Source organism: Danio aesculapii, chromosome 9 (genome assembly GCF_903798145.1).
Source record: "Danio aesculapii chromosome 9, fDanAes4.1, whole genome shotgun sequence".
Classification (NCBI taxonomy): Eukaryota; Metazoa; Chordata; class Actinopteri; order Cypriniformes; family Danionidae; genus Danio; species Danio aesculapii.
In genome coordinates, this window is record NC_079443.1 from 43,737,816 (window position 1) to 43,757,823 (window position 20,008).

Consider the following 20,008-nt stretch of genomic DNA (forward strand, 5'->3'; position numbering starts at 1 on the left):
AACTCCTGCTAACATGCAAAGTTTGTTCCTTGAGAGAGAGCGAGTGAAGAAGAAGATTAAAGCAAACAGCACATAGTTCAGATGGGGTCTTGGTCCTTACCGTATCTCTCTGCATAAACAGATACACAAAATGCAATTTTAACAAAGCATAAGATGAGCAAGCAGTGTGTGTGTTTGGAAATCTCCCATTCTCCGAGTCACAATGCGAAGTGGTTTCTTTAATGATGTTGCAGCATATAAAGAAATAATTTAAAAAATGTAATTACTCTTCACTTGCATTTTTTGGCAACTCTACAATTTAATTGATCTTTACAAGGAAAAGTAGGTTTAATGAACATGCAGAACTCTTATTATTGAGTGTAGTGCACTGCTAACTCATCTCATGACTAGGAGCCTATTTCAACTAATTATGGGCAGAATTGTTAGACTAAAAACTTAGCTTTTTTAAATAAAACATTGAAATAAGAAATGCAACCTGAAATGTATTAATAATAAAAAAAAGACAGTTATTTACTTTAATGTCTTTGATTTCATTAGTCGAACAAACAATTTCAGTTTTCCCGGAACACGACATCATTAAACTGTGATAGTAAAACAGCTTCACATTTCTGAATGGTCTCTAATTGTTTTGTGGCATATAACGTTATAGGTCAACAACAGGTAATACTTTATTTTGATGTTCTGTTTGAGTATAAGTAGACTGTCTGCTTAATATCTGTTGATACTGCTCCTTCAACAGACATTTAACTGACTATAAGAAACTTAGCAAGTACATGTCAACTTACACTAACCCTAACCCCAACCTAACAGTCTACTTAGAATCTAATGAGAACATGACTCTACATGAGTTGACATGAAGATGCAATGTAATCTAAATTCAACAAATGGACCATCAAAATAAAGTGTGACCAAACATGTAGTTACAAACATAAATCGTATGAACAATCACTATTCAGTTTACTTCACTATTATGTGCAGAGTGAAAAATTATATATAATAATTAAATGACTCACTCAGTCTAATCTTCAAGAAGAGCCCACAGTTAACTGTTCTGTCAAGTGTTCTGGCTCACTTGAGATCACTTTGCTTCTGTCTCTCGCTATCCTGATCTGATATCCTGATTTACATGTGGTTTTAAAAAAAATTATATGTGCTGGACTGCCACTTTGCTATTTTGAAAATACAAATATCATGTACCACCATCACCAAACTGGAGATTTATTTCATACAATATTTCATCATGTTTCTTCTATAGATAGAAGGTTTTTCACTCTATGGGATCTCCTTTATCTTGAACATTTCTGAGAACAGAAACAACCCCACAGTGGTTTTATTCACTGCTGATTTCACTACAAAATTATTGTGTTGAACTCAGAACATCTGAATTGTCATGAAAGCACTTACTGTAAAAAGTACTCAAATCCAAGAGCCTTTTTTCAGTGCAGTTTCCAGTGTGTTCATATAGATGTCAGTTTGTATTAAAATGCAAGCGGGAACCCTCTCTTTTGATTGTTATACACATAATTGGGAACAATTAGTTCAAAGATAACTAATTTAGTTTGAATGAATTGCTATCTATTTTCTGAATTACAAAGTTACACGTTTAATAACTGATCAAACACGACTCCTCCCAGCACATCAAAGGACATTCACTTCATGAAAAAGGGTTTGTTTGATGTGCATATTTAGCTTGCATTGCCATGAGTACCTATCATGTCCGTCTGTGTGTTTATCAGATCTCAGTAAGTTCATTAAAACCTGAATCAAGGCTGAAAACTAGTATTATTATTGTGTTGGCCGTGTGCAGTCAAAACCACTGACCTGCATAACTGTATTTGCTTATATTTACAAGTAAATCTAAAAAGTCTTTACTGTGATGAGGCTTTGAGTTTCAGTGCAACATAAATGTAAATCATGCTGTTCAATGAGCCTTATAAAATATGCTGCCATTTCAAATGCCATGACCAGCCTATAATAAGTGGAAGTAATAAAGTGTATTATGAAAAGATTAATGCCAATATAAATCCTTAGATGCTCTTCAAAATTGTATAATAAAACTGTTTGTCTTGGTCTTTTTACTTGGCATTTTTTACACCAAATGTCCCAGTCTTAGTTCATATTTTCTTTACATCTCACAGGCACACAGTGCTATACTGTATGATTTTAGCCCATTTGTATTTTCCCCCTCAGTAGAGCCTTTGTTCCCGGGATTATCTAATGAACTATGGAAAAGCATGGGTCTCTGCACTGAATGAACAGATTTCATGGCTTACAGCTACCTAATAACTAAGCTATGTATGAGCTTCTTCATTAGAGAGTCAATTATCTTTAAAAAGCTTGTTGTGAGATGCAATGACAGCCAGCCTCTTGTCTGATATAGCTTTTGGATATGTAGATGTGTTCATGTGAGAGAAGAAAATTAAGATTCTAAATATTGGACACACTGTAAAAATGCTGGGTTCTACACAATTCCTTCATGTCTAGGTAACTTAATCGTTTTTACAAATTTATGTGGATTGAACATAAAACAATTATGTTGTTCCAAAAGAAAAACTACTTAAGAATTGTGTTGTTTCAACTCATTTTATATACTGTAAGTAGTTTGAACAAGCAGCAAAAGTAATTAATAAAATGTATTAAAGTAATTAATAAATAAATGTAAATAAATAAATATACTGTAATGAATAAATATAATAAATGCATATACTGTCAGCATTCTGCCACATCGGTCTTGTTAATTCTTGTTTTGGTGGCTGAGTCCATACACTAGTCCGGTCTTGTCTTGTATGTTGTGCTCGGCTCAAGTTTTCTCAGGTCAAGCACTCATCTCCTGTCTTGTCCATATCTTCGTCCTTGTGGTCCGTGCGGGCTCAAGATGCTCTCACCTTGTGTGTGTTGTTTGTTCACAGCATGTTGTTTCGTTCTCATCGCTTCAGTCAAGTTGGTTTCTGTTTACATTGTGGCTCCGTGCTTTAGGGCCCTATTATACACCTGGTGCAATAAAGCGCGAGGTGTGTTTTGCGCGATTAGTTGCTATTTCAGACCAGTGCAACCCTAATGTTCATGATTTGCACCACATTGTTCAAATAGTAAATCCGATTCCTCTACTTTGTGGACTCATGGGTGTTCCGGTCTATAAAGGAGGTGTGTCAAGGCACATTGTTGGCGCGTTGCTATTTTGAGAAACTGAAATAGACAGCGCATTGACCAAGAAAAAGCTGGTCTAAGATCCAGCACAGATTGAATTAGTTATGCGCTTATGCAGGTTCAAATGCTTAATACACACAGGATGTACAGCAATACACAAATATCTTTACAAATGAAAAAAAAAAAAGAAGGATCAAAATATTACAAAAATTATTATTTACTGCATAGATATAAAAAACACTGGCTTTATACCTTCTACATGTATATTTTTTATTTTTTTAATAAAAACTAGTTTAGATTTGTCCACCTGTCAGCTTTTGGAGACGTATGCATCACCATATGGGGCATAAGAATAGGACGTGTGTCTGGATATAACTCAGTTTTTTGACCACACTTTGTTATTATTGTTCGTTTATTCATTTGCTAGAAACTAGAACTGAATTCAGAAATAGTTTTAAAACAAATCTTTGTGGTTAACAAACAAAATTAAACATGTAGGCTAGTGGATGTCTGCAGTTGAGTGCGTATAACACCGTTTCCTTATGCATGAAAGTAAAGGCGTAGGGTAAAGAGTAAAAGTAAAGAGGCCAAATTGAGCAGACTCGTTCTTTATCCTCGCGCAGATGCTCTGTTTAACTGTTTTCTCGCTAGTAAAGCTTTCAGTTTCTTTTATTCAGTTTTTCCACTTACAAACTCCATCATGTAAATAGCAATTGCACCATGGCACGATGCAACTTATTCTTAAAGGGAATGGTAGATGAGACGCTGATTGGTTTAATGCATGTTATGCTCAAAAAAACACACCCATAACTCATTAGAGAATAAGCACAACCCTGTTAGACCATGCGCCATGGCGCAAACTGTATTTTTCCATTCTTGAAATAGCAAAAGTGGATTCGGACATGCCCTCAATGCTTTTGCGCTATGCGTTTTAGACGTTGCACCTAGATCGTTAAAATAGAGCCCTTAGTGTTTTGTTTTGAGTGAACACTCACATTTCTACTATTGCGCCTAAATTGAGCGTGCCAGGGCGAGCCAGGGCCAGTCCAGTTTCCACAGTCACTTCTGGGGCCTGATCAGGCCAATTCGGGGCTTCCTCTGGGCCAGCGGCTGGCCTTTTTTTGGCCTGCTGAATACCTTGTGCCAGAATGGGCCAACTGGGACTTTGGGGGCTGGGTTAAGGGTAAAGACAGGTTAAAAGGTGACAAGATGCCCATTTCACTTATGTTAATTAGCAATTATGCTCGCTTACAAAAATATATATATATATGGGTATGTGGTTTGAAATCATGGATGCTGTGCTGGGTCATTACCCCTCCATTAGAGGGGAGACCACTCGGGACACGATGCCAACAACCCTTACACTCGGTAAGTAAACAAACTAATCAATGAAAAAGATTTGTGTATATATACAAATATATCATTTAATGCTGAATATTAACATGTGATTTGTTTGCTTTGCAATTTCTGCTGCGTGTTTAGTCCTTATAGCTTCCTATTGTCTGCTGTCCTGTGCCAGTTCGTCATCGTGTCCAGCCCTGCCATTCCCTGCCAGCCCAGTCTAGTTTGTTTTTGTTTTCTGTTAATGTTTTCCCCCCTTGGGTTGTTTTTGTTACCTTTTATTTTATTATCAATAAAAAACCCATTTTCTTTCTTCACTTGGGTTTTTGCTCCTTATCCCTTCCACCAACTGTGACATATACTGTACAGCATTTGGGCTGAGCTATTCAGTTGATTTATTTCCTTATGATAAACCTTCTACAGTGGTTCATTAATATTAAAAAAACAACCCACAATCCTAAATTTCAAGGCCACTGCTTAGTTCAATCTAAAGTTATCCTAACATGAGTTAAAAAGCAGTTTTGTAAGCATATTTCATTAGTTATTATTTATTCTGAAGCGCAATGTTTAAATTTAAATTAAATATTTTAAAAAGAACTCTTCATATCCAAATTAAAGACAATTTTTTTAGATTTCTTTGTTATTAGTGTGAATCTGGCACATGGTGGTAATTTCCTTAATTATCTTTCAACCCCTGTTTAACTGGTAGCATAACTTTCCAATTGTCTCTGACTTTGCAGGATGATGAGCCATTCCAAGTGACTTAATCCTGAACTGAATCTGGACTGAAACCACATACAGAGGTGGTTTTACATGAGTGTATAAAAGAGTTGAAACATTTTATTTTTATAAAGGAAATGATTAAGTTGAGGTTTAAGTTGCCAATTTTTTTAGAAATATGCACATTACAAGGACATAATAGATTATTTAATGATAAATATATATTTTGAAATCAACAGCTTCTTCCAACCCAGGCTCATTCTGAAAATGTAGTCCCGTAAACGTTTTCTTGGGACCGTAAAATACGTTCCAGGAGGTATGTATTTTTGCAGTTTTTGTTTTTGTGAATCCACGAGAGGCCGCTGTGGGCGCTTTTTCATATCCTAAATTTCTCTCGCAAGTGCCGTTCGTGCCCGCTGTAAACCCGCGTAAACCCACTAGAGGCCGCTGTCGACCGAACGTCTGTCTGACTGACTGAATGACTGGATGACTGACTTGCCGGCTAACCAATCGACTGACCCACCCTCCTCCTGCCCTAAACCCATCCAATTTTATCGATTGACCCGCCCACCCACTTACTTCCCTAAACCCAACCAACGAATCACAAAAGCCGTCTCTGCATCTCAAGTCCGCCAATGCACACGACGAGCCAACTGGACAAACTGGTAGCAGTGGGAATGCCCTCCACACAGGGTAAGCGGTCAACCAATAAGCACGAAAAGGAACGGCGTCATTCCGCCCCGTATCGTTCGCTTAAAAAATTTTTACTGCAGAAACGTCTGCGGGACTACGTTTTCAGAATGAGCCTGTGTTGGCTTCTTCATAAACACCTCCCAGAGTTTTTGTAACAGCACTGAGAAACTGCATATGTCTCCCATTTAAAAACTGTGTAAAAAATAATAAAGATAGCTGAAATGGGCCAGTACAGATTTTTTATATTTAACAATTCAGTTGTGGAAAGGTTTAAATTGAAAGAGTTCCAAAAAAGCAAATGGCACCCATTCAGTGGAATGGCCCATCACATCTGCATAGGTGCTGGAGCAATTAGAGTGCATTCAAAATCCCACAAATAAATGTAGAACAAACCTACTCACTCTCTGGTGGCAAAGTCTAGAAGGGATATACTGGGGATATATATAGAGAGAGAGGGATATATATATATATATATATATATATATATATATATATATATATATATATATATATATATATATATATATATATATATATATATATATATATATATATATATATGTGTGTGTGTGTGTGTGTGTGTGTGTGTGTGTGTGTGTGTGTGTGTGTGTGTGTGTGTATATATATATATATATATATATATATATATATATATAGCATAGTTTTTGTGACACTATTTTTCCGTCACTGTGGGGGGGTAGATTTAAGGTTGGGATAGGGGTAGAAGTTTATGAAAGCCAATTTAATGGGTAATTAAATAATATAAATAATTCTCTTTAACGTCTCACCGTAGCTGTATTCCTTTTAGCAGCAACCCTTAGTGCATTCCAAATGAGATATATCAGCCTCCGAAGGGCACTTTGGCATGAAAACAATCATGGCTGCAATATAAGTGTTGTTGCAAACTGAAGTGCACAAAACTGTTCACTTCAAATGGCCTTTTGAAATGAAGGATTTTAAGGATACAACTGATGGATACTTTGGTATGTGCCCTCTTATGCGCTGGGAAGTTGTTTGGTGCCACACCCTGCGTTCAATTCAGAAGGGCTCATACCTATGACTTAACCTCTTCAGAGGAACCTTCCGAAGGGATTAGGGAAAATGTAATGAACCATTCCGAATGGAACTCAAAGCCTGGTTGCAACATAAGCTCATTCTGAAATCGTCCCACTATAGACTTTTCTAGAGATCGTGAATTATGTATGCAGAAGTATGTATGGCTGCATATCATTATTAAAATGAATGCCACAGGGTGGTATGATGCCGTTCCTTTTTGTGCTTACCAGCTGACCGCTTACCTTCACATGGACAGCTTTACCACTGTTACCAGTTTGTCTAGAAGCTCACTCCATACGTCAGCGGACTTGAGATCCGTTGACCACAATGATGGGGTTTGAGTCCGGTGAAAAACAGTTCCAGAAAGCAGGTAAGACAACAAAACAGAAGCCAATAAATAAAATAAACAAGTAAATAACACACTGAAAACCCTAATAAATTGACTGAACTAAATTAATTGAGTTAACTCGTTGCCTCAATTTAATTGAGTAATGGAGTCTCCCAAAACTTGCATATTTAAGTTTATTTAACTTGCTGATTTTGTAGATTATACTTAAATTGTTCAGTTCACCAAACTTAGTACTTAAGTAGACTATACTTAAATTGTTCAGTTCACCAAACTTAGTACTTAAGTAGATTATGCTTCAATTGTTCATTTCACTAAACTTAGTACTTAAGTAGATTATGCTTAAATTGTTCAGTTCACCAAACTTAGTACTTAAGTAGATTATACTTAAATTGTTCAGTTCACCAAACTCAGTACTTAAGTAGATTATACTTAAATTGTTCAGTTCACCAAACTCAGTACTTAAGTAGATTATACTTAAATTGTTCAGTTCACCAAACTCAGTACTTAAGTAGATTATACTTAAATTGTTCAGCTCACCAAACTTAGTACTTAAGTAGATTATACTTAAATTGTTCAGTTCACCAAACTCAGTACTTAAGTAGATTATGCTTATATTGTTCAGCTCACCAAACTTAGCACTAAGTTTGGTGAACTGAACAATTTAAGTATAATCTACAAAACCGGCAAGTTAAATAAACTTAAATATGCAAGTTTTGGGAGACTCCGTTACTCAATTAAATGGAGGCAACAAGTTTACTCAATTAATTTAGTTCAGTCAACTTATTAGGGTTTTCAGTATGTGTAATAATATACTATGAAAAAATGTTTAAATAAATTTTAAACAAAAAACAAGTAGCCATTTATTCACATTATGATGAATAATTATACCTGAAGCCATTTGTTTTCTGATTTAAAAAAAGACCTTGCACTTAAACGGTTGCACATATTAGGATTTTACAGTCAAGACTACATTTTGTGAAAATGACCTATTGTTTTTCAAAGGATTAATTGTGATTTTGAGCTCACTACAGTTGAAATCTTAAGTTTATGCATTTTCAGTTAAATTAACTCATATTTTTAGGTGAAAGGACCAACATGCTAATTTTTAAGTTGTGTTCAGTCAACTTCACTTGTTTATGTAAAGACAACATTAGGGTTTACAGTGCAGGGTGAGAATGTGGTAAAATCTGAAAACATGGTTAAAAATAAGGCTACCGATGGGCTTTTCTTTTTCTGGATTGCATTTCAAAACACTGTCGTTTGGGTTTAGGGTAGTGAGTGGGTGGGTCAATTGGTGCTTTTGAAATCACTATCAGCTGGGTTTAGGGAAGGAGGAGGGTGGGTCAGTTGATCAGTCAGTCAGTCGACAGCGGCCTCTGGTGGATTTATGCGAGAAGAGCAGGCATGAATGGCACTCGCAAGAAAAATTTTAAATCTCAAAAAGCATACACAGCGGCCTCTGGTGGATTCGCAAAAACAAAAACTGAAGGAAAAAAAAACGTATCTCCTGGGATGTAATTGGCGCACTCCAGAAGTGTATATAGCAGTACTGTACATTTTCAGAATGAGCCTGGGTTACGGTTCACTGCTAATTGTTTCGAATATATTTGCGATACAATGCCATTGGATTAGAGAGCTGACAATTTCAAAGCTCATAAACAAGAGAAGCGCACTTTTGCAAGCTGTAGACACTTCTCTGTTCATCGTAAATAAAGTAATGAATCATGATTACAGGTTTATATATACATAAATGTTGAAATAAGTAATATATGTTGAAAGCTCCTTTTTAGATTATTTATTAAGCTAAAATACATATTGTTGTTACCCATTTTCTTGTTGTTTCAAAGATTAAGGCACAATAATATTCCTGATTAATGGTTAAACGCTAAACTGTGGGATTTTATTAATGGCACTTCTGACACTCATTTTTCACACATTTTAAGATGGAATGACACCATGTTTGGAGTGAATAAACTTTTATGTAGTTGTTTTTGTTTGCAGTGTTCAAGAACAACATCATATTTAAATTATTTTGCCTTTAATCATTGAAAATATGGCTGTATTCCACCCCCTTGTTGTCCCTCGTGTTCCACCCCATTAAATAAATCGTAGAATCACCCCTGCCCTGCAGTGACCAAACCTCTCATCGGGAGAAAGAGTCAAAAGACTCAATCACACTCTGCTGAGGAGCTAAAAGCAATTGTAATTTATTTGGATCTAATGGGAAACATTAATGTGGTTGTCAAACTGCGAGGGAACTATGTGTGTAGAGAGTGAAATTGTGTCCTGTTTTCTGCATCAAGAGTTTGGCCTCTTTTACAGATACACTAAATGTTTTTTTTTAGAAGCTCTTTCTCCAAAATTGTTTCCTCCCTGTGTTCATCACCCAGTCAACCAGCAATTGCTATGATCACTGTGTTTTCCACAAATAAAAGATTTTTGGTGAAGTTGCTTTGTTATTTTGTAATATACTGTTCTACTAACATGGTATAGCCTCAACTAAGATTTCGGTAACACTTTATTTTGATAGTCCATTTATGTATTAGTAGACTGTCTGCTTAATATCTGTTGATACTGCTCCTTCAACTGACTATAAGAAACTTTGCAAGTTCATGTCAACTTACACTAACCCTAACCCCAACCTAACAGTCTACTTATAATCTTATGAGAATTAGGTGGCATAGATGCAATGCAACTTAAATTCAACAAACGGATCATCAAAATAAAGTGTGACCTGAATTCCTTTCAAATTTGAACCGTGAAGATAACCTTATTTAAGTGTTATGCATACTGGAGAGATAAACCTGACAAAAATAGAGTCAGTACATGTACAAAATAAATTCTACCTTATGTTTTTTAAAAAACAACAGCATGGTACTGTAACACCACATTTTAGTTTCGATATACTGTATGCTTTAATATGATTGCATCAATTAATATTGATGCAACATTTAGAAATAGTTGCATGGCAGAAGACACCTAGATGAACTACTAAATACAGAATGTCAATTAAAAGTCTTGGCCCACCAACTCATTTTGGCCCACCTGTTTTTTATTTCATATTTTATTACATTGTGTGATTGTGGTAAAGTATTTTAAAAATTATTGCGGTAAAGCAGATTAACAAGTTTCATTTCTTTTGGCTCTCCCGTGTTCGCGTGGGTTTCCACCAGGTGCTCCGGTTTCTCCCACAGTCTAAAGACATGTGCTATAGGTGATTTGAATAGATTATAGGTAACTAAATTGGCTGTGTATGGGTGTCTGTGAATTGGTGTTCTCCGGGACTGGGTTGCAGCTGGAAGAGCATCCACTGCGTTAAACTGACACAATCTCATGGCAGTTCGTAACTTTTTTATTTAGTGGCTAATTCGTATCAAATTGTATGATCTAATTCGTTTCGGGTTCGGGTTTAGAGGTGGGGTTAGTTGCCACGCCTCAATTTTAAAATCGTACATTTTCGTGCGACTGAACTCGTACAAATTTGTATGAATTAGCCACTAAACTGACAAAACGTAAAATACTGACGTTTTCTCAAGAGATCAGGCTGGTTAAACATATGCTGGAAAAGTTGGCGGTTCATTCCGCTGTGGTGACCCCAGATAAATAAGGGATTAAGCAGAAAGAAAATGAATGAATGCATTTATTTATTTTTTATATTCACCCTTCAATCCTCTGTGAGTTTCAGACTGATTAAGAATCTGTTTCGGAGTCTGTTTATGGTCATTAATTTATTTATGGTTATTAACTTTGTGGTATTTCCTGTAAGCAACAAAAATTCTGTCTTTTTCTTATTTCATATGATTCATTTTTTAAGTTTGTAAAGAACAATATTCTAAATTTCGCTTGAAATGAAAGTGATTACATGAACCTAATTTTGGCACCCTTTTGTGTTTCTGTTGTTTGCCAGTGAATATTGTAATCAGTGGGAATGAAGCAGTGTTTCTTTTGTGGATTTTTGCAGTAAAACCAATAAATCTACAGCTCCAGCATTTATGCTCAGTCATAGCTAGCCAATAACGTCTAAAACCTTCCTTACATTTTGTTCCTTCACCACTTGACTGGCACTGTGCTCAAAAAATCAGCGTGATCTCTTTGTGAGAGCTCTTTTTGTGATGCTGAGGCAGTCATTCTCATTCCCCCTGGATTCCTCATCACCCACCTGACCATGCCACACATCAGTTTTGTGTGACAGTTGATGGGAGGCCTCTTTATAGCATGGATGGCCTTTTATTATAATAATAATAATCTAAATGTAGGCCATTCACCTGCTCACATCATATCAGGAATGACAAGGTTTGATCAATCATTTATGTGATTCCATGCAACGAGAAAAAAGAAAATGTTTGGTCATATTTGCATTCGTTCTTTTTTTTTAACACAAGCCTTAATTTTCTAAATGATTTCGATTCATTTAATGAGTTGTGTTAATTGAAAACGCTGACTTGTGATCTGATGAAGACCTTGTAGGTTGAAACATTGTCCAATTTAATTGGTCTTTTGAGAGTGACAGTGTAGAAGTGACAGTGTGCCAAATTTATTTTTAGTTTTTCTTTTTGAAAATGCTCACATATTGGGAAATGTTAAAAACAGGTGTAAACAGAATCTGAAATGTTTTGAGCTTGTCCAATTTTTGCCACTTGAAGAAGTGGTCAAAAACTACATTTAATTATATTGCTTTAGAGATGTTCATGTGGTCAAATAGATTTGAACAGCTACAAAAGATATGCATTACCTGACAAAAGTCTTGCCGTTGATCGCAGTTGTAAGAGCAAGAAACTTACACTTGACTTCTAGTTGATCATTTGGAAAAGTGGCAGAAGGTCGATTTTTCAGATGAATCATCTGTTGAACTGCATCCCAATCATCACAAATACTGCAGAAGACCTATTGGAACCAGCATGAACCCAAGATTCTCAAAGAAATCAGTCAAGTTGTGTGAAGGAAAAATTGTGGTTTGGGGTAACAATCAGTATGGCGTGCGAGAGATCTGCAGAGTAGATGGCAACATCAACAGCCTGAGGTATCAAGACATTGTGCTGCCCATTACATTACAAACCACAGGAGAGGGCAAATTCTTCAGCAGGATAGCTGAAACTTCAGCCTCCAAATCAAAGTTTTTGAAAGCAAAGAAGGTCAAGGTGCTCCAGGATTGGCCTGCCCAGTCACCAAACATAAACATTATTAAGCATGTCTGGGCTAAGATGAAGGAGGAGGCATTGAAGATGAATCCAAATAATCTTGATGAACTCTAGGAGTCCTGCTTTGCCATTCCAGATGACTTTATTAATAAGTTATTTGAGTCATTGCAGAGATGTATGGATGCAGTCCTCCAAGCTCATGGGAGTCATACACAATAAATTAAATCTGTAAAAAATCAAGGCACGATCATATATTATTTTGGTAAAATAAGCATTATCTAAAGGCCTTTGGCTTTCATATTAGCCACTTCTGATGCCAAATGATCAACTAGAAGTCAAGTTATTATTTGTTGATCCTAAAACTTGGATGGGCAACAAGACTTTTGTCAGGTGTTTTCAGCATTAAGAAACTGTCAAGTAACACTTCATAGCTTGTTTTCCAGACAGAATCCTGTCTGAAAATCAAAAGTTTGGTTTGAAGGTGAAATTGTTTCTATTAAAACATAATGTACACTTATCATTCTAACACAAACTCACAGCACTAAGTGTAGTTTTGCTGCTATCAGAGCACAATTGAAAGCTGTTGCTCTCTGTGTAATTTTAATGTTGACCTTCCAAATTTAAATAAATTGCACAAGATTATTTCACAATATTAAATTAAACGATCAGGAAAAAGCCCATTACATGAATGTCCATATGCTCTCCCATAAAATAGCTGTAAGTGGACAAAAGATATACATTTAAAACCAGCTGTAACAGTGTAATGCCTTGTGAGTGCTAGTGACCACACAAGCAGAGATCTGTTCTGACTGGCTTCTTTGAGATTGATTGTTTTGTGTCACGCCCCATTTCTTGTTCAGTCAAATTGATTGCTGCAATGGTCATTTTTCCAAAAGGCAATCAATTCCTATATATTTTTTCACTGTTTCACTGTCAAATTATTGAGGTAAAATGGGTTGTGCAAGGGGTTATTATTTAATTTAAAAATATATTAATATAAAACATGATGAAATTACATAAAATATTATTTAAAACAATCTTTACAAAGATGGAGAGGAAAAGAAAACCATGCAATCAAATAGAGAAATCCCTGGAATGTCAGATGAAAAGACCTACTCATGTGTTAATATCTATAGGGGAGACAAGGGCTCAACCTATACATACACCAGCCCACTGGATGTTCATGCCCACACCAAAGCCTTGCTTACACCCAGTACAGGGTCCAACATGAGTTTGTCCAATTTCAAATGATGGAAGATCGAAATAATTAAGTCCAAATTTTATGTACATAAAATAGGTGAGGTGAAATTATTAGCGTTCCTGTGAATCTTTATTTCAAAAATCACCCACATGATGTTTAACAGTAAGGATATTTTCACAGTATTTCCTATAAAATAAACAATAGTTAATATTAGTTCTCTTAAGAAATAATATTGGGTTTTGACTAAAGAACAAACCAATGTTTACCAATGAATTGCCTAAATAACCAAACTTGACTAGTCCAATTAACCTATAGACCTTTAAATTGCACTTTAAGCTGAATACTAGTATCTTACAAATTAATTACTAAAATATCATGTGCTGTCATCATGGCGAAGACAAAAATAATTTTGTTATTACACTTTCAAAAAAAAAATCCTGGTTGCCATAAATTTTTAAGCTAAAATAAGTTAACCCTATGAGTCCATTGAACTTATATGATGTTAAACTGAGTTAAAACAGCTTATGTAGCTTATAAAATTAATTAGAACATGAGTAACTTAAGTTACATGAACTGAAAACATGCTGTCATGACTCATTCATTCATTCATTTTCTTTTCGGCTTAGTTTCTTTATTAATCTGGGGTCGCCACAGCGGAATGAACTGCCAACTTATCCAGCACGTTATATACAGCGGATGCCCTTCCAGGTGCAACCCATCACTGGGAAACATATATACACACTCGTACTCAAACACTACGGTCAATTTTAGCATACCCAATTCACCTTTACCACGTCTTTGGACTTGTGGGGGAAACCGGAGCACCCAGAGGAAATAATTTTATAAAGAATTTAAACATCAAATCTTTTTTTAAATGTCAAATCTGCTTTCAGCTTAAAAGGTTTTACGCCATAAATGTATACATAGAGCATGAAAAATATAAATAGCTGAAGTCAAAACAATTAGCCCTCCTGTGATTTTTTTTTTTTCTCATATATTTCTCCAAAATATGTTCAATAGAGCGCGCCAATTTTCACAGTATTTCCAATAATAGGTTTTATTCTGAAAAAAAGTCTAATTTGTTTTATTTTGGCTAGAATAAAAGCAGTTTAATTGAAAAAAAAAACTTTAAGGTCAATATTATTAGCCCCCTTAAGCAATATTTGTTTTGATAGTCTACAGAACAAACCATTGTCATACAATGACCTGCCTAATTACCCTAATGAACATAGTTAAGCCTTTAAATTGCACATTAAGTCAATCTACTAGTGTTTTGAAAAATATCAAGTAAAGATAAAATAAATCAGCCAGACTAAATAGTCATTAAAACTATTATGTTTAGAAATGTGCTGTATGTATCTAAATGGGGGGTGGGGGCTAATAATTCAGGAGGGCTAATAATTCTGACTTCAACTGTAACAGTAATGAGTAGGATTGGTTTGCGTCACCTCTATCCTGGCCCTTTAAACCTTCAGCTGGTCGGCGAGACTCCTGCGGTGGCATTTAACTGAGTGGCTGACGTCACTAAACTTTCCAGCGGGCTGTGTGTGTGTGGAAGATGAGGGAGAGCTCGAGTGTGTAGAAGACAGCGTGTGCGAGCACTGCTGAGGACGAGCGGAGGATTCCTGCTTTTTTTCGGTGAGTGGATCCTACTTTTTCCTCGGAAAGTACGCGCTTCTGGATCGTGGACTGTTTTGCACGTCGCTTCTCTTGAAAAAAAGAAACTTGAAGTCGTGGAAAGTGAGTCGATTCTTTTAGAGAACGTTTTTAAAACTTACTTTTGCATTCTGTTTGTCAGACGAAGTGGTTTCAGCCATGATGTAAACATTGGTTTGGTTAAAGCTGCATCCTAGAGGAATGTTATGGACGTGATTTTTGTGAGGATGGAATGCGCTCGAGCAGGTTGATTCTGTAACATGGATGCACGAGTGCAAACGCGCGGTTTTCTTCTGTTTACTGTGATCTTGATACTGGCAAGTGGATTTAATAGTGTGGTTGTTTGTTTGTTGCTGGAGAAAGATGTTGCATTTTTAAAGCTTTGCATTGGTTTTTAATAGGCTATGCAGGAAAAGTGCAGTTCACTGACGCATCTGACAAAACGTTCGTGTTTTATGATTGACGGTGTGTTGGTACTGTAGGTTGTGATGTAGATTATCATTTTAAAACTGGTCGTGTTTAAATTGAATACAGATAAAGTGGTACTGTGGTGATAGGTTTTGCACTCAAGGTTTTTTTCTGTAATGGATGGAGATATTTACTGGACTGTTTATCAGATAGTTTTCCACTTTAACTGGATTCACCCTTTTATTTGTCAAAATTTGAGGTAAAGTTGGTTTTGTATTCACAAATTTGTTTGTGACAACTTGTGACACAATATCTACATTGTTTATTACGCTACTTTAAATATTCGGTCTGAAATTGTATGTAAATATGACTTTAAAACAACATTAGCACTATTTGATTGACTAAACAATATTGTACCTCTAATAGTCATTGGCTGCTAATATGATTTCACTATTTATAATATGCAAATAAATCTTTTCTGAAATTATTTCATAAGTCCATATGTGCGAATGTAAAACCAGCTTTACCCGCAATATGCCAAATTCACCTGTTTGTGTTTATTTGTCTGACTCTGTGAGCTGTGTGTGGCTGTCTAACTGGTTCTGTTTCTTGTTTCTTAGATGCTGTAAATACTGTAAATAGTGCCTTGTATTTCCGTCTGTTTGTTTGTTTATCTGTCAGTCAATCTGTTTATTTGTCTATCTAGCTGTCAATGTTCACACTATTTGCCTGTTTACCTGTTTTTTCCTACCTGTCTGTTTACTAGTCTGTCCGTTTATTTGCTTAGCTTTATTTATCTGTCATCTGTAAATAAATCTGTTTGTTTGGCTGGCTGGCTGTGTACAGTATGGGCATAAAGTGGTCATATTATTTACCATGTTCTATAGCTTTAAAAGGGGGTTCTCTCTCTTTCTCTTTAGATTAGTTTTTAGTAGTTAAATACTTTTTTGTCGCCATGTTGTGCCCCTGGAAAGGGCTGGCAAGGTCTGTCCATGGATACCTCTGGAGGCCATTTCCAGGCTGTAATCTGCATGACAATACCTTTTCCTTTGGTGTGAGCCAGTCAGATTTATTGTATTTACAGTCCCTCTCTGAGAAAGACAAACTGATCACTGAATCTGTAAAGTCCACCATTCCACTTGCAAATGTTCTGCCAATATAGAGACGTGGATGAATTATACCTACCATCCATTCTGTCCATTCAGTCAGCTGCGCAGCGTGAGGTGTCAGTAAGAGACTTTTTAATATTTGCATTTGGCCAGTGTTTAATGACAGTGTGCAGAATGACTGTAATTCTGTAGTCAGTTAAACTACTGTCTCCAATGGCTTTATTTTCCTATTATACAGTTAGGTATGTAAATATTTGGACATCAACACAATTGTTACATTTTTAGCTCTATACATCAACACAATGGATTTAAAATTAAATGAATTTTAATTGCAGACTGTCAGCTTTAAATTGAGGGTATTTATATCCAAATCAGGTGAACGCTGTAGGAATTACAACAGTTTGCATATGTTTCTCCCGCTTGTTAAGGGTCCAAATATAATTGGACAGAATAATAATCAAAAATCTAACTTTCAATTTTTTAATACTTCGTTACAAATTCTTTAGAGTCAATTACAGTCTGAAGTTTGGAATGCATAAACATCACCAGACGCTGGGTTTTATTCCCGGTGGTGCTCTGCCAGGCCTCTACTGCAACTGTCTTCAGTTCCTGCTTGTTCTTATGGCAGTTTCCCTTCAGTTTTGTCTTTAGCAAGTGAAATGCAAGCTCAATCGGATTCAGATCAGGGGATTGACTTGGCCATTGCATAACATTCCACTTCTTTCCCTTTAAAAACTCTGGTTGCTTTTGCTGTATGCTTTGGGTTATTCGCCATCTGCACTGTGAAGCACCATCCAATGATTTCTGAAGCATTTGGCTTAATATGAGCAGAGAATATTGCCTGAAACACTTCACAATTCACCTTGCTGCTTTTGTCAGCAGTCACATTATCAATAAATACAAGAAAACCAGTTACATTGACAGCCATACATACTCACGCCATGTTACTACTACCACCACTGCTTAGGATCATGAGCAGTTCTTTTCCTTCTCCATACTCTTCTCTTCCCATCACTCTGGTATAAGTTGATCTTGATCTCATCTGTCCAAAGGATGTTGTTCCAGCACTGTGAAGGCTTTCTTAGAACTCTAATCTCACCAATGGTTTACATCTTGTGGTAAACCCTCTGTATTCACTATGGTGTAGTCTTCACTTGATTGTTGACTTTGACACACATACACCCTCCTCCTAGAGAGTGTTCTTGATCTGGCCAACTGTTGTGATGGGGGTTTTCTTCATCATGGAAAGAATTCTTTGGTCATCCACCACAGTTGTTTTTCATGGTCTTCCCAGTCTTTTGGTGTTGCTGAGTCCAATGGTGTGTTCTTTCTTTTTAAGAATGTTCCAAACAGTTGTTTCTTTTGTTTCAAATGGGTTTCTTTTGGGGGTTTTTTCAGCCTTATGATGGCTTGCTTGACTAATAATGACAGATCTTTGGATCTCATCTTGAGAGTTGACAGTAATAGATTCCAAATGCAAATAGCACACTTGAAATGAACTCTGGGCCTTTTATCTGCTCATTGTAATTATCATAGTGAGGGAATAACACACAACTGGCCATGGAACAGCTTAGAAGCTAATTGTTCCATTACTTTTGGACCCTTAACAAGTTGGAGGCACTTATGCAAACTGTTAAAATCCTACACAGTCCACCTGATTTGGATGTAAATACCGTCAAATTAAAGCTGACAGTCTGCAGTTAAAGCATATCTTGTTTGTTTCATTCCAAATTGTTAGAATTGTGTTGATGTCCAAATATTTATGCACCTAACTGTATGTTTTTGAGAGGTAAGAGTTAAAAATCAGTTGCATTAAACCTGTTCTCTTTTAGAATTAGAATGTTAATTTTAAATATGGCTAAACTACGGTGGCCGAGAGAGCTTAACATGCTGCAATTTTAAAAAACGCATGCAATTACAAAAATTCCGGGTTTTTTTTCTTTTCTGAAATTGCAGCACATTAGTTTAGTTTATTTGTTTACAGGGTCAATGCACAATAATAACATAACTGTAAAATGTGCCAGAATTAGCCAAGAATGGCTATTTGTCATCTGTAGACCAATGTTAAAAAGTCACACCTAAAATATAAGCAAGCATAATGACATGGAATACACCATCATATATAAAATACAATAAAAAGTAAAAAACAAAAAAGCCAAAGACAAACAGTACAAATAAGTGTCAAAAATACACTACTAATGCTGACAATGCTGATTTGTCAATAACCAATCTTTTAACATGAAACTGAAAAGAATGAAAAGTAAGGGATCTTCAAACTGTTGGTGGGATGGAGTTTCATTCCCTAGCAGCTTTCACTGAAAATACAGACTGACTGAATTTACTTTTTATTTTTTGAGAGGAATAATACAATCCCCTCATTCACCACCCCTATTAAGCTCTCTTGGCCACCATACTGAACATCTTTATGCATACCTTTTAATAGTGATTTGTTTTGAAAATTATATTTGTGTCATCTGTAAGCTGAATAAATATGCTTTTTGGTTTAATATGATAGAGCAAAATTTGGCAGAGAATCCAATTTTTCAAAAAATCTAAATACTGAGAAAAATGCCATTTAAATTTCACCAGATTAAATTCTTAACAATGCATATTTATAATCAAATATACAGTTTTGATAGATTTCCAATAGGAAATTTACAAAATGTCTTCATGGAATGTGATCCTTTTCAAAATCCTTTCAAAATTTCCATTAACAAAATATCATTCTTGTACATGTGAATCTGTATGACCTTCAAACGTGTTATTTAATATCCTTCATGTTATTTGTTTTTTTGTTCACTGTGAATATAATTTGCCTATTGAAACTTATTTAGTGTTTTGATCTGTTCCTCCTACGGTTTATACATACCATACCTACTATTCATACATTAGAAAATGTACAAATAGTTTATCATTAGTTTTCATTGTCCTTGGAATAATATCACACAAAATAATTTTCATATAAACATTTTTCTTGATATGCTTTTGTTAGTGCAATGAAAAACTACTATTTTGCAAGGTCTGTTGTTGTTGTTGTTTCCATATAATAACATTTCTTTCAGTTTAAAGCATATTACATTTAAAGCATTACTGGTCTAAAAGCATGGTTCACTGTGTTTGCTAAACATGAGACTCCAAAGCTCTTTTTTTAATTACAAATGGCATAGTTCAATATTCAAAAGAGACTGGT

General features: G+C 35.6%; 1 protein-coding gene across 3 annotated transcripts in view; it reads left to right on the forward strand.

Annotated features, from left to right (window-relative positions):
• Positions 1-15,178: 15,178 nt before the first annotated feature.
• Positions 15,179-20,008, forward strand: part of gulp1a (GULP PTB domain containing engulfment adaptor 1a) — a 109,998-nt gene continuing 105,168 nt past the window's right edge. The window contains exon 1 of one of the 3 annotated variants that reach the window (XM_056465809.1): positions 15,179-15,283. The gene's annotated coding sequence lies outside the window, so the exon portion shown is untranslated. The other 2 variants (XM_056465812.1, XM_056465811.1) reach the window with 2 other exon arrangements.